The following is a 7,209-nucleotide window of genomic DNA, read 5'->3' as shown; positions in this document are numbered from 1 at the left end:
CCCAGGGTTTACGATCATGAGTTTTTAATGGGTTGAAAGGAGAGCATTCACACATTTCTGTCTTTATTTCCTCTAGCTGTTAACAGGAATAATAAATATTATCTATTTATTAATTCAGACTCAGTAGAAGCCTAATCTCTTAATGAATTTTGATATCTCTGTGTCCTTAAAGTCAACAATTAATTCTGTTTTAAAGTCATACAAGTGGTTTACAGAAATAATACTACACCCTCCCTACTCTCAGGGATTTCTAAGTTTCACAACTGACAGTCCCTCATCCAAGAAAATTTTGGTTCCTATAAGAACTAGGAAGACTGATCCTCTTGTATTACTAATATCAGATAGATATATTCCAGTTTGTTTTTAAAATGTCCCTAATCATCAGAAAGTAAAGCACAGTAAAAATTATACTGGTTTTGCATAATGTGCTGATTTTTGTACCTAATATAATGTATCTGGCTATATACATTCAGCCAACTATTTAAAAATTGAAATGGTAAATGCTAGTCTTTCACAGCAGGACTTTTGTGATTATCAAAAGCAGTAATGGTCATGTAGAGCGACTATTAATGTAGAAAACGTTTTACCTATTCTCTGTTCTGGTCTTAAAATTTAGTATGAAGTTACAAATTGTGTTTCTACCAGATTTCCAGATTTCAACTACATTCAGTCTTCAATAACAGCTCTCCCAAAATTTATTTTAAGGCTTTTCACATTCAAGCACACACTGGAGTCAAAAGATAGTATCCCAGTGCCTTGTAATTCTGAATAATGGAGTTAATTTGCTCTCATCATTTGAAACCAATTTTGGTTTCAAATGATGAGAGCAAATTAATTTTGTTTGAAACCAAATAATTAACCTTTTTATGGGTTGTCTTCTTCAAACATATACCAGAATATCAATACCACCTCCACTACAAAGCCAAATATTTGGTTTCCACACTTTGGTATAATGCTAATATACTTGAAAATATCTCCCTCAGGCAAGAAGCTGAGGCATCCTGTGTAGCCATGGTGACTATTCTGGCAAGGCATTTTCAGCTCCTCCCAGTACAATGTGATTGCCTTCCCACCTTCACCTTGTTGCAGCACTAATTCTTCAGCCTGTCATCTCTCTCCATGCTGGGGAAAGTGGTCAGTAACTTGCTGCTTTGCCTAGGTACTTGAGGTGTTACTCCTCAGATTTCTTCTGCTTCACTTATGTCCCATCTGGTGTGAATAACTGTGGAAGTATTGCTTAATCATTATGACACATAGTGAGTAGGATTGAGTTTTTGTCAGTGTGACAATAAAACTGTCTTAAATATGGCATTCAGGTCTTTTTACTTCTTCCTTTGTATTATATGTTTAATTATTAAGGACAAAAATAATGATGTCATGACTTCATGGAAGTAAGCAGAGCAGATTCAAAGCCTGGGGCCATGTCCTGTCCTTCCTCAATCACTAGCCAATCCTTGTAAAGATTGACTGTAAAAAAAAAAAAAAAATTAAACCAGAGAAGAAAAAGAACAGAAAGGAAAAGAAAGAATGATTCTTATGATATTCTGCAATAGAATCTAATAGAATATGCTACAAAAGGAGTACATTATTATAATAAACAGAACATGATATAATCATAAATGGAGAAAATGGGAAATGGTTCTTTTCAAGGACAGCATAGAACTGGACTTCTGCTTGCAAGATCCACCAGCATCTAAAACCTCTTTTATGATGCCTGATGGCTGCAAGGTCTCCAGGTCTCTTTTTTGCTTTCTTGGAAGAGACAAATTCCAAAGATCTGACTTCCTACTTTGCACACAAACTTTAGCCTTCCAGAAAGTCTGGAAGAGCAACTTCCACTTTCTACCCAAAGCTAGGAGTTATAGGTCAGAGATGCTCATACTCCTCAGGGGAAAAATGAATATTAGGAGGCAGATAGCAACACCTGCCAATGTGTCTAGGGAGAAATCCTCTTTACATAAATCATGCTTCTCAAGATTAAACACTGCTTTTCTTTCCTGGAGATGAAATTATTGTCAAATATAATAGTGGCTTTGCCACCAGTTAATTTTGGGACAGGTGGCTTCATTTGATTCTGTCAACAAATAATTTTACAGCTCTCCTTTTACACTGTGTTACAAAATTCTCAGACTCTTAAACTAAAACTTTGTCCGTAACAGAGAATTACAAATTTTGTGGGCAAAGACATGAAAGGATAATGGTTGTAAAACTGTGCAGAATGCTTATGAGAGTACAATGGGCCCCAGATGCCCATCAGTCAGGAGTTACAACTATAGCAACTCAAGACCTATTCAGAAGTGCAGGCTGGCATCTTGCCATCCACAAGACACAATCAAGACTTGAAGAGGTTATGAGTAGTATAGGTTTCAAACATGCAGGGGCTCATTGGAAGGTGTTATTCCACTTGGGAGATGGAAAGTGACTAGGAAGACAAACTTGATATGCATTCTATGGGTTGATAGAACAAAAAGAAGTAAGGTGTAATGTACAGAGGCCACAGTTCTGCATCATATTGGCCTGTGAGCCTGAGCTACTTGGCATTCTTTTATAACTGTACTTTAAAGATAAATATCCATCCACTTTTATCATGCTGTTAAAACAACCTAATTTTGTATTCATTATTGAGAATGGTATTTCAGATAAAACAGAACTTTCACAAACAATGGAATGGAAAGCCCTAGCTTTCCTTTGATCAACATCTCCCTCTAGCATTACTGAAACTTTAACTTGTCAAAATTAGTTTGTCATTTGGCCATATGGATTACTATGCATGGGATGAGGTCTACTTCAATACATTACAAAGGTATGCATCATCTGTACATGCAAAGGAGAGTCTATTTTGTTGGCATTGGGGATACCCAAAGCATGAGGAGCCAGAGCTCTGGTAGGGCCAGCTTCAGCTCTGGGTAAACAGCTGAATTTCCTATCTTGTTTACCTGAGTTTTCCCACCTAAAATGGGTTCTCAGTTTGGGCTTTTGCTTCAGGTAGCATATAGGCGATAAGGCCCTGGGAATAGCTAAAGGAGGAAAGTGATATTAGAGAATCATAAGCCTGAACATGAGGGGGTCTAATGTTTTCTCCCAAAATATTTATAAGCAACGAAGTTAAATATGAATACCCAAGTACTTGCTTTTAAAATAGTAAATGACCTTTATAATTAATGCTTTAAATCCTTTAAAAGTATAAACTTTCAATAACATAAAGAAAGAGCTGAACACAGTGTGTTTCTAAGTCACCATTTCAGTTTCAATGACAAATTAAAAATAACTGAGAAATCAAAGGGCAGTCTCTAGTTCTTCTTTTAGATTCCCACCAGGATTATGTGATCTAAAACCTATCCTCTTGTTGTCTGTAACTGCTATTTTTCAGTAATCCATTATACATGGAGCCATGCCATCTTGTCTGGTCCACTTTAGTATGATGCAATAAATTAGCCAAAAAAATTAGTTATTGGGTAGTTTTAAAGATGTTCAAGTCATGAAATTATTTGCTGAACTGAATTTATCATTTAATCAATCTTTATTCTACATTAGGAACTGCGTAGTTATTTGTAAACCATCATGCAAAACAGAACAGGACTGGCATCTGATTTCAGTGATACATGGATTCTTTGGCTCCATGATTAAGAGCTCTGAATGGAAAGCAACCATGTCTGCCTGTCAGCTCTAAATGAGTCTCTCAAAGAAATTCTTCACGAACTGTACAAATGTTGGTACATTGCTTGGGGTTTGGGCATGGATACATGAATATATATTCCTGGATAGGTAAAGATACAAAGTAATGACCAACAGTGTGCTTTTTTTTTTTAGTCCAATGTATATCTCAATGTGAAAAACTTCATATGAATCTATGAGTGATTAAATAAAGCATATTCCTTTAATTCCAACAGTTGGGATGTAGAAGAAGGTGTATATCTGAGGTCATGACCAGCCTATTCTACATAGAGAGTTCTATGCCATCCAGGGCTATGTACTAAAACTTCATCTCAAAAAACAAATACTCACAGGAAGCAAAATTTCATATGTATTTTTCCAATTCACTTTTTTTTTCATTTTTTTTATTAGTTACAGTTTGTATCCTGCCTGTAGCCCCCTCCCCACCCCTCTTCTTCTCCTATGTTCCTCCCCCAGTCCAATGATAAGGGAGATCCTCCTCCACTTCTGTCTAACCATAGTCTATCAGGTCTCATCAGGACTGGCTTCTTTGTCATCCTCTGTGGACTGGTAAGGCTGCTCCCTCCTCAGGGGGAGGTGACCAAAGAGCCAGCTACTGAGTTCATGTCAGACACAGTCCCTGTTTCCCCTTACTAGAGAACCCACTTGGAGACTGAGCTGCCATAGGCTACATCTGTGCAAGGGTTCTAGGTGATCTCAATGCATGGTCCTTGGATGGGGTATCAGTCTTAGAAAAGAGCCCTGTGCCCAGATATTTTGGTTCTGTCACTCTCCTTGTGGAGCTCCTGTTCCCTCCAGGTCTTTCTATATCCCCCTTCTTTCATAAGATTTCCTGCATTCTGCCCAAAGTTTGGCTATGCATCTCAGCATATGCTTTGATACCCTGCTGGGTGGAGTCTTTCAGAGGCCCTCTGTGAGAGGCTCCTGTCCAGTTGCCTGTTTTTTCCCTCTTCCGATGTCTCTCTCATTTGCCTTTCTGAATGAAGATTGAGTATCTTACCCAGAATCCTCCTTCTTGATTAGCTTCCTCAGGTGTACAGATTTTAGTATGATTATCCTATATTATATGACTAATATCCACTTATAAATAAGTATATACCATGTGTGTCTCTCTGCTTCTGGGATACCTCACTCAGATTGATCTTTTCTAGTTTCCATCATTTGCCTGCAAATTTCGTGATTTCCTTGTTTTTAATTGCTGAATAGTATTCCATTGTGTAAATGTACCACAATTTCTGTATCCATTCCTCAGCTGAGGGACATCTTGGTTGTTTCCAGCTTCTGACCATTACAAATAAAGCTGACATGGTTGAGTAAATGTTCTTGTTGTATACTTGAGCATCTTTTGGATATATGCCTAGAAGTGGTATAGTCTTTTTTTGATGATCTGCTTAAGCACTTTCCAAATCATACCTACAGGCAAAATGTTTGCACACCTGACCCTGATCATTGCTATTTCCTTTCCTCTTGAAACAATTCATTTGCTGTCCGGCGGTACCTCCCTACCAGTGCCATATGTGTAGCCCTTCTTCCTGGCTACAAGCACCTTACAAGCATTATCTGAAAGTAAATTATATCAAAGCTTGAATCGCACAGAGGGGAAGGCTTTATTAATGCACAAACAAAATCCTCTCAAATCCAAGATGAAAGACTGAGGAGTACATATTTGCAATGGATGCCAACTATCACTGTTCCTTGCTTCCATTATTTGTGACTTTTTTTTTCCTATTTCAAAGTGTTAATCTGATGTTTTGAGAAAGTTGCCTTTAAAATTTTTTAAAGATGTTTATTATAAACTCATTGGAGGCAGTTCAAAGAAAAAAAATCACTGAGTTCTTTAGTTCCAGGAGATGGGAAAACATGACTGTGCCTGGTACAGCATTATATTTTGACCTTCCGAATACCCACAGGGATGTAAGAGGCAACGCTACAGACTTACATGAGTGTTGTATGAATGCTAATGCATTGTTTTCCAAAAAGACTTCTGGCGAAATAAAAGGCAGAAAGCACCCAACAATTACTTCTTTGCTTAAATGGATGAGCTATGCTATACGCGCTATCCTTTCAAAGACGTGTTTGTGAATTTTATCATTTCATAAACAAGTAGAAAGTGTTCTTTAGTGAGTAACTGTTTAATACAGTTTTTCCACAAAATTCTTATCACATAATACAAGAAAATTTGTGTTTTCACTGAAACATGGTGGGAAATTTCTCTCAGTAACTCACAGTATTTATATGATGACTTGACAAATGTACCAATTATATATTCTTCAAATATATATATATATAACAGTTTCAGTATCTGTTAAAAATAAATTTTTTATAAAATTTTGGTTTTGCAGAAAAATTAAGAAGAAGGTAAAGGGCTTCCTGCATGACTCGGGCACACACTTCTATGGCTTCCCTTTTGTTGGCACCCTTCCCACCCCAAAGAAGTACATTCATTGTAACTGAAAAACTACACCCACACACCATCTTCTGGAGGTGACTGCTCACATGGAGGCCTACACTCAGGGTTGCACATTCTGTGACTTGAGACAATGATATGAAGACACATGTCTACCACACTAGTGTCATTCATATTTTTACTGCTATCAAATCTTCTCGTCTACATATCTCCCTCCTACACCACAACCTTGGGAAATCACTGATCATTCTACTGCCTTTATAGTTTTGCTGTGTCTAGAATAATAATTTAAACACAGAGAATTTGTGATGAGTGTGTTTACTTTTGCCAGAACTTACATGCTCACCTTAACGTACGTCTATCATTTGGAGTTTCTTCAGCATTCTTACTGCCCCACAGCCTCCCCACTACTTGATCTTGGCTTGATGAATTTAGGTGATTCTAATAGGTGACATCTCATTGTTACTGTAACTTGTATTTTCTTGATCTAAAGCACCTTTACATATTATGCCCTAAGCAGCTTGGGTTCTACGTTTGACTAACCAATTACTCCAGCATCACTTGTTGCAAGAATTATATTTTTAAAATGTAACTCTCTGACAGTTTTAATGACTTCTTTTTCTGTGAACTAAAACTATCATACATCCTCAACAGTCATTCTTGTTATACATAATGTCAAATTTTGCCTAGTAATTTTAATACTCCATAAGGCCAAGTGACTAGCCTTACTTAAATCAATAAATGATTGGTTTTATAATCTTATTATGTATTTGGCAGTGTTATTCTTTCTTCCATTCCTAGGTTTTAATGTCAGAACCTATATATATCTTCCATGTGCCACATATGAAAAGAATATTTTCTCCCAACAGCTATTCAGTTAGGTGGTATAAAGCTCACGTCACAAGAAGCATGGGTGCTTTGGAGTTACTGAGAATCTGCATTAGTTACTTTCTCATTGCTGTGGGAGAATGCCTACATTAACATTTTACAGGAGAAAGAATTCATTTGGTTCATGATTCCAATGGTGTCATCAAGAGACAGATAGGATGGCAGAGCAAAGCAGCTCATACCATGAAGCTAGGGAGCAAAGAAAGGGAAACAAGGCAGGAACTGGGAAAAGACACCCT

The sequence above is a fragment of the Meriones unguiculatus genome, chromosome 8, assembly GCF_030254825.1.
Source record: "Meriones unguiculatus strain TT.TT164.6M chromosome 8, Bangor_MerUng_6.1, whole genome shotgun sequence".
NCBI classification, from domain to species: domain Eukaryota; kingdom Metazoa; phylum Chordata; class Mammalia; order Rodentia; family Muridae; genus Meriones; species Meriones unguiculatus.
The sequence above is the reverse complement of the archived record's forward strand: the minus strand, read 5'-3'. Positions refer to the sequence as shown.